Source organism: Acanthisitta chloris, unplaced genomic scaffold, assembly GCF_000695815.1.
Source record: "Acanthisitta chloris isolate BGI_N310 unplaced genomic scaffold, ASM69581v1 scaffold2872, whole genome shotgun sequence".
Taxonomy (NCBI): domain Eukaryota; kingdom Metazoa; phylum Chordata; class Aves; order Passeriformes; family Acanthisittidae; genus Acanthisitta; species Acanthisitta chloris.
The window spans coordinates 36,725-46,501 of NW_008659734.1; positions in this window are offsets into that span (position 1 = coordinate 36,725).

The following is a 9,777-nucleotide window of genomic DNA, read 5'->3' on the forward strand; positions in this document are numbered from 1 at the left end:
TGTGAAGTTAGCCACACTGCTGAAGCTTTAAATCATCAACTTACTTGAGAAAACCAACTTCACACAATATATGAAGAACCTTCTGCCTAAAAATGAATATAAATGAAATAATACTTTTCCTATTCTGCCTTCTGCTGTTACTCATCACTAGACTCATCTTGATTTATGGCAGAATAAAACAGCATGAATTTGAAAAATACAGAAGTATTTTCAAAGGTATAATATTTAACCGTGTTTGTTAGCTGTAAAAAAAATTAAAATAATTGCAACTGTTTCAAAAGCATACATCACTTCCACAATATCAAAAAGGGGAATATGAAGTCAAGTTTTCCATCAGAAAGTCATTTTTATATTAAAAATCTGTGTTTTAAAAGCATAAACATTTAATGTTTTATCAACAAATATAGAATTTGGAATTCCAAACCTTCCAAAGAGTATGGAAAGTCACAATGTTCATGAGTATATTTCAAGCAATAAATGAGCAAGATTTTATTAAAAAGATGAACTCGATATTTGGCATGAAGTTACTTCTAAAGTTTCTAAACACCAGAGCCATGGGAACAGATTTCACAATGAAGAAGAAAAGATCTTGTTTGGACTGCATCGGATGCTCTAACTGAACCAAAGACAACCATTTATATATCCCTTCTGTGAACCACTCCCAGACTCCTTTCATAGACTCTCTTCCTGCTCCCCTTGCCCAAAGTAGCTGGTGGGAATGTTGCAGTTTTCAGCTGTTTGGTAGGCAGCTCACTAGATCAGAAAAATCAGTAACTTGGATTAATTTAACCTCAGTACTGACATCACACCTCCTTAGAGAAAAAAAACACAACCCATCTTCATAGTATCACAGCCATAACAGAGTATCATAATATTCTATGCTCCATTCTATTTAGCATAATTGTTGTATGAAAAAGCAAAAGCCTAAGAGAGAAAACACAAAGGGGTGATGGGGTGAGAAAACAACAACAAAAAAAAAAACCAACTAAACAAACAGAAGAAAAACCACACGCAAAAAACCCAAACTGAAACAAACAGAAAAAAAACCACACGCAAAAAACCCAAACTGCTTTTAAGCTATATTTTCCTAACAGGAGAAAGAGTCCATATATCAGTTTTTCAAGAAAGCAGTGAAGAAAAGTTTATCTGTCAAATACTTCTCTGCTAAGAAAAGTACGTATCGGCATGAGGTTACACACATTAGAAAAATCCTTTGCTTTGGTAACAAAAAACACTGTTAGTTCAGCAAATATACTTAGTATTTTACCTTCCTGAGAACAGCTGCAATGACTCCAATACAAGGAGTGAGAGGGTAGAACTTTACCATTTAACTGAAGCAACTAAAACACACAGCCACTAAACAGAGAAAACGTGGCAGCTATTGTCAGTCCCAGCAATCTCTTTAGGCATACTTCTATTACTTTCTGTAACCTCTTTGGAGACTTTGAACAAAAGCTAAAATTAAACATTAAAACAAGAATATGGGACATCATATCTTTGAGGAGATCGTAACTTACTTTGTTAAGCACAAATAAAAAGATGAAGGTTTTCTAAGCAAGAACAAATTTCACATGATCTTTATCTTCTTTCATCATTCCAAATCCAGTTAATGTTGCAATGTATTTTACATGCAATATTTGACACAGAACTTCAGACAAATCTGATGTTTTACTCAGTAACCACACAGAGCAGCAGGCAAGACTCCTCTGCAACAAGACTATGTCTTCTTAGGAATTATTTTACCAATTATAGAATAATTACACTTTATACATATATATTTCAAGCCTAAAATTGCTATGTATAGATTTTATACTTTGGTATAACAACTAATCTTTCCCATTAAATTGTAAAATGTGCAAAAAATGCAGTAAAAAAGTGATCCTGACACCAATCTTGGAAAATACTTTAAAACCCTAAAATCTGTGTAAGAATTCTTGGTTAATACTGTTGTCACCTGCAGAGAAGTCAAGACCAAGGAATTAGCACTAAATTCTCCACACCCCCTCCAAAAATATAATGACCTCTATAAATAAATTTGAGATCTAATATTAAATACTCATGTTGAAGTTTATTTCTACCTACCCAAAGGTTGGCCTACCTACTGGCAGTTTCATCAGAAAAAAAGCAAGCAGTAAATTAACAAACCAAACTCATTAGCTACCTAATGTACCTTTTTGCCTTTTCAACATATGCATGGCTTGGATAGTGATATTCTAGATTAATTTTTAATTAAGGACAGAGCCAAACACAAACCATATTCATACCTAAGTAAATACTTCATTTCAGTTTCAGCCATCACCCAACTGACTTCTGAGATTATTTTGATGGTCAGTTAAACAGCTACACCAGTTACGATCACAGCACTGGGTTTTTGCTCCTTTGATTTGACACAGATCAAATTGATGCAAAGGCAATAATCTCAAAGAGAATATAACCACAGTGTGATGAGTACATCTGTCTTTCCTTTTGAAGCAGCTGAAGGTTTGTAGCTGTAGAATTTGGTATGCTCAAAACAAAAATTCACTTTAAAAAGCCAAGAAGTTTGAAAAAGTGCTTTGTATTGCAAAATGGCAGTAACATTTCTTTCTACACCCTCTCCTAGATGACTTGTAAAGACATAAACTATCTCCACATGCTTTCATTTCATGTTTATTTTTCCATCAGTCATTTAAAAAGTGAAGTAAAATGAATGAATGTGTTTGTATTTTGCTGTAAAACAGGAAAAATGCACAGATTGAAAAGTCTTCTGCAATAGCAAACATGTCAGAAAAACCCACGATTTGCTGTTACTTTTATAAACTGCTTCTGATAAAAGATAAAGTTACATATCTACTTAATTAGCAATTGCCCTGGTCTTGTTGTTCCTTTAATTTCAATTACAATAGCTGCTTGACCAAGAATAATTTTCATTTTTCATGTTCTGAAAGGACATATTCAGAGGATAAAGACATGCAAGCATTTTCAAATATTTGAAATTTCACTGTGGAGACTCTGAATGTCACTTTGCTTTAATAACACATATTTATAACTGGCACTAGTTTTAGCAGCATATTTACTAGAGTTAGAGCTTAAGACAGAAAAAAGGCAATTAAGAAAAATCAGCCTGTATTAAGAACATATATTCTGTGTTTCAAAACATGACTTACAAAATGTTTAATTATACATTCCTATTAAATGGGTCGTCTTACACAATAAGAATGAGACATAACACTGAAAAAACCAACAAGTTCTTAAAATCAATAGGGCTTGCCATGCAAATTATCACTCTTTTCATATATATCCATTTAGGGTGGAGTGCAAACCAGATAATAGATAAGTGTAAAAGATAAGGTGGAGTGTAAGCCAGAGAATATCAGAAGACTGCATCAATATAACTTAAGTCCCCACTAGACTCCACTATGCAATATGTATAAATACTACATCCAGAAAAGACACATTCTACAGACAGTTCAACACAAATTCCAGATTTAATATTCACATATCCACAATATTCAGAAATAATTCACAAGGGAAATATTAAAAACAAAGTATCAACAGTTAGAAAAATACATAAAGAGGAAAAACGACGACATGAAAGTAGAAAGGCATAGGAATAAAGCTCCTCCACACTGTCAATATTTTTCAGTATCAAGATACGTAGAAGTAGAAAAAAGTGAACAAAACAATTTTTTACTACAGTTCTCAACATTAACAAATCACATATCCAAAACCAGCTCAGGAACATCATGGAAAGATAACTGATTCCTAAGCCCATTAAATCTAAGGGACCATCATAAGATAGGAATCGGAGGGAAAAAGAGGGAGGTGGTGTTTGCAGACTCAAATTGTCAGTAAATATATTCTTTAACACAGATTACATTTAGCAGAAGCTTCTCTCCAAAACCCAGCTCATGGCAATAGCAACTACTCAAACTGGCCCTCACATGTTGTTAGCCTGACGCTCAAAACTCCCAGATCACCAATCCATACAGTTCATCATGGATGATGAATATAATGTTTGCAATATTGGATTGGTAGGAAAACAGCAGGGAGGAACTGTTAAGAGTTTTGATTTGGTTTTAAAGAGGATTTTTTTAACTTCTTGGGTTTTTTCTTAGAAATTGAACTAGTGAACAGTGTAAATAGCATCTGCTTGGCATCTTAATTTATCCTTTGTCTTTCTAAACCATTTGTAAGCTTGGCTCAAAATTTCCGACTTCTCTTTGCCTTCTTTCACATGTGAGTCAGGATCTCCATATTTAATACTACAATTAATCAGCTTTGATACACTACCTTCACATTTAATTTAATAGGCCATTACAGGCATAAATAAAAATATAATTTTTCTTCTTCTGTAAGCTAAGAGGTGTTTCAGGTGCCATTCTAAAGAATTAAAATTCAACAGGGTCATCCCAAAGTTTCATCTGAAAATCTAATCAAAATCTGGCTGCTTGTTGTTTGGGGTTTTTTAATTAACAATGAACCTAGATTGTTTTTTAGGTCTTCAAAAAAGTTTTGAAGAACATCCCAGATCAAATGCAACATTAATCAAGATGTAGATGCAATTCAATAGAAGCTTTATCCCTAAAACATGTACTACAAAATCACACAACTTTTGATTTAAATTATTGTAAGTAATGCTATGGTTGTTAAGCCGATTGAAATTGTGTGGAGAAAACTTCAACATGTGACTGGATGCTCAGAGTGTTGACATCTGAATGCTATAGCCAGTTATAAACTTAGGATGAGCTCTTTCAAACAATGGTAATGCTCCTGGCTCAGTGGCCATGCACAGCGAGGAAACACTTTCTGCTTCTTCACAAACTGTCTGCTTGAATCATGTACTAGAAACCTACATGAAACCAGTCAGAGATGAGAAGGAAAATGGCAATGACAGAGAAAGTGTGCCTGACTAATAGCTTTTTGTGATGGTTAGAATCTAGATCTTCAAATATCCACTTCTACTCTGCCTACAGATTTGTCTTTTCATGCTTCAAATATTCCCCCTTTTTAGTAAGAGGCATAAAAGTAAACCAGTATATTTTTTACATGTTATTGTATAACTACAATGCAAAGTGAACATGTCAACATCTCATCCAAAAACAGCTCCTTTTTTTTTTTCAGCAGTGAGCAGGACTCCAAGATGAACTTAAGATGAAGAGTGCAGGAAATCTCACAATTTCATGATGACAGGTCAGGGTAATGGCTTGAGACAAGATTTTAAAATCAAGTTGAGCACTCAGGAAAAACATCTGAAGACCAAATGACAACTAAAGCCTCATTTGAATAGTTTCTGCAGTTTCTACACAGATTTTGTTGTTGTTGTTGGATTTTTCATTTTATTTTCTCCCTTGCTGGAATATATGTATCATCATCTGTAGCTACTACCATTCCAGAGACTCTGAAGTGCAACATACTTATTCTCCAGAATATCAATAGAATTTTCATGCCTACAAAACTTAACTCCCACTAAAGCTTCACCATGTTACTTATAAATAGATTTGTTTGTAATCAATATAAGCAATAAAGACCAATGACAAAATCTAGCCTATCTAGTCTCTGAGAAAGAAAAAAATAAATTTCCAGACTATATTCATATGAACACCAAGAAAATTAGGTGGCAACTAATTTTGAAAATGTGAAAATACAGAGAGAAATTTTAAAAACAACCATTTGTTGAAGAGAGTTGCATACAGAAATGTGTCTAAAATTTAGTCTGAAATCCAGTGTTTATTATTGATTCAACTATAAATTTTGCTTAGTAAATGCAGCCACATCTACTTAAGAAAAATATTTTAAAACAAAAAATGGTGTTTTCTAACATGACTTGATATGTTTTTTGAGTTGGGCAAATAACAGGCATAGATAAGTCTCACAATTTGCATAATGTCAGAAAAGCAAAGAGCACCTATTTAAATTCACCATTACTTTGTGACAATGATTCACTGAATGCTCAGCCTCAGGATGAGAGACTTGATGAGATAGACATATTCTTGTCTTTCCCCCCTTCCCATACATCTAACACACTTGACACTCATCAAACTTTTGATACATGCAACAAGTGGGTTAGTTAAAAAAATCTCTTTTGAACCCACAGTAACAGAGTTTATATGAACAGAAGTGAGAGCTGGGCTCACACTGTGTGAGGGATTTCTCAGAACTTACATATCATTTAGCTCAGAGCATTGTAAAGTTCGATAGCCTTATCCTGAGCATACTCTGATAGTATGTGAAGCCAAGTACAAATTATTTGAAACCAACTGATGCCACTTTGATGAGCTACAAGGTTAGGGAACCAGCGTATAACTCCTGCAAGCACAGAAACTAATCCAAGACTTTGAGGTGCAAGGGACATGCACTATGGACTCCTAACACTGCTGTCTAACAAAGACTGAGGTTTCAAAATTAGGCTCTCTGCTTCATAAAATAAGTATGGCTTTTTGACATGTCTCCTTCTAGAAGGAAATGCCCAAAAGTCACCTTTGCATGGCCATGACTACAACGTAATATTTATACACAATTAATTCATGAGAATGGGTCTCCAAGAAATTAATATTTTCTGTAACCAAGAAATACTTAGATCAATCTTTTCTCAATGCAAATAGTACTAGCTAAAGACATACCTTTAATATACCTACACACTTAAAAGAAATTAAAAGAGAACTTTAAAAATACTGCTAATAAGCATCATTTCCTTGCTTGCACAAAAGAAACAGTGCAATCTAAGTGCAGGCTCAACTTATTTCCTTTCAAGCTCTTCCCTGAATCAGTAAAGATATTCAAAGGTGGGTTTATTTCACATAAGGTGCTGGTCCAGGTCTTATTTGAATATATATCACCCTAATCACATGATAAAAAAGTTAATTTCCCAATGTCTCTGGTGGTCTCACATTAGAAGTCATATTTTCAGAAGCAAAACTACTGCATATTTACAACATTGCTTGTTAGAGTCCTAATCTCATGGCTAAGAAACCAAAAGAGAGAGACAATTAAGGATAAACCCACTATGTAGGGTTTTTCAGCAAAAATATTACATCTTTTAGAGCTCAGGTAATACTTTAAACAGTTTCATTTGCATCCATGAGAACTCAGTGCTGTGTATTTAGCACATGGCATCACAAGGCAGATACTCAAAACATGAGGCACACACATTTAATGACCATCTTTTAACATTTTGATTGAAGTGACTTACCCAAAACCATGTGTGAACTGTGTGGCAGATGCAGGAAGAGATTCCTGCCTGGCATTCAATTTCTATAAATATGAAGCTGTAATTCTGCAACTTCTTACCTCTTTCACTACTTTTCATACTCTGAATCAAATTAATTAAGAACTTGACAGACAATATCCTGGCTCACAAGGTTCTCACAAACATTCACAAATGATCTCCTACTGATCACTCAAGTCTATCCTGAATGCTTCAGGAGGAAGACACACCAGAAAGATGTTATCTGGTTTAAAAATATCATAGTGTATATGAATTAGAGTTTCTTCTACAGTAAAGAAAGTTCTTGGCGAGTTCTCGTGTTGGTGTTCTTCTTGTTTACTGTGACATTTTTAGAAATCAAAATTCAGGCATTGAAAAAGCCTAACCATTCAATCTAGTGTAGCTATACAATTTCTAACATAGGTCTCAAGCAAACCTAACACCTTTAGGCTCAAAAAAACCCACATAAAAGATTAGAACATGTGGCAACAGGTGAAATCGTATCTTTTGCATAGACTGTGTGGGGCTCCATTCCTCTACTCAGTCAGGTTCTTTCCTTTACCCTTAAAAACATAGGACAGAAAAGAGCACGTCTATGACACTGACATCAACTTTCTGCTCAAGTCTCTTTGAAAAAGAGCTAATTCTCTAAAAAGGAGCAGTAGTACTTGCAGTCAAAAACTGGTGGTAAGAATATGTTGACGTGGTAAAGAATATATTTCTGTAAACTTGATCATCAATAGGTCATTTTACCAAAAATGTTTGCAAATGTACTTGACACTTAAGCAGACAACCAGCACTGGAAATTTCAGATCAAACTCTGTAAAGTTAAAGGAAACAAAAAAGAAAACTTCATAATAGAAATTGAACTACTGCCTTTACCATTATTTTTCTTGTCTAGACAATAGTTGTATGTACAAAAAAAATCCTATCATTATGATAAACAGAAATTTTTATTTTATTTATAATCCCATCATATTTCAAGATGCTCCACTATAAGCTCTCCACTAGTCATTGTAAGAGAGAGAGGCCACACAAAAACATGGCACAGGCATGGACCAGATTTCACTACAGCCAAAATTTAAAACACACTTCCCATTACAATATTCCTCATACCAAAATACAAGTGATGCCTCATTTTGAGCCCTTCCTATTGCATCTGGATATAGAACTCTCTTGTAATACATATAAAGCCTGCATAATTGTGTATATGTGAGAATCACATATTACAAACAGTCTTGGAACTGGATTTTCCATTTCACTTCTTCCAACTATGTTCCATTTCTTAATCCCTTCTGCTTTAGAACAGAATCCACTTTTCTAAATTTCCCACAGACCAAAAGCTTGAAAACATTTGTAATTTAGTATAAAAGAGCTACTTTTGACAAAATTAAAGGGTTGGGTATGGTTGGTGGTGTGGAGCTCTTTTATTGCATAGAATTTAAAAACTGAAGTAAAAAGTTGGCTTGAAACACCATTTTCAACTTAGCAAGACAGGCAGGAATTGAGATGGATTTCTGATTCAAAATACATGTTCATCCGAATGTTTCACTTTGAATGAGTTGACATTTTTAAACGTTAAAACATTCCATCATAAGATTTCCGACCAGTTTTAGGACTTAATAGACACATACAAAAATTTAATATCTCTTGTCTGTCAGGAATTACTTCCAGACACATTGAATTACCTCAGGCTTTCAATCAGCTGCTTTTCAGTTGCAGAAACCTCTACATGTAGAAAACCTCCCTGCACTATTATAGACATGAACATAATATCATTCATCTTAGGACAGCCCTCAGTAGGCCACAAAAGTCTATTTCAACAAAGAATAACAATTTAAATATGGTCATATTAAAAACAAACAAATAAACAGCAGTCTGCCCAAGAAGCCAAACAAACAAGCAATCAACCAAAATCGAAAACCCAAACCAGCAACCAAAACACATAAGGTGGTTAGAAACAAAAAGCAAAAAAAAGACTAAACAAAAACCCAAAAAGAAAAAAATAAACCAAAACAAAACCACTCAAGACACTTGATAACTTTTGCTGTTCTGTGTGCTCACAATACTGAATGTAGTTTTTAGCAGATGCTAGGAAATTTTTGCCAGGATGTGTTAAAATTAAATTACTTCCAAAATAAGAGACAATCTGGAGGTTAATAAAAAAACCCCAACCTACCACTTTCATAAGTTTCCACAAATAATAAACTTCAAACAATTTCCAGCTATCAGATATTTCAATACTCAATTTACTGTGAGGGTTTTTTCTGAGGCATATTCAGAGAAATGGCTAAAGGAACTGTAATGGCCTTCTGGGACAGGAAGACTAAGGTTTCTGTAAAAAATGTTAAATTAATTTTTATAGTGATGCAAAGTCAGGGAAGGGTTGTTAAGGGATGGCCTCTTGCCACAGGGTGGAGTTTTGTTATGGTATCCTTTTAGAGTCTGCAGGTGTTTGGCAGGAGCTGAAATCAGGGCCAGCTGTGATATTTCAGCTCTGATAGTTCCCTCCCCATATTTCTCAGAAGTGATGCATCAGGGTGATGTCTTACACCTGATGTACTCAACTTGTGTGGTATGACTATAACTGC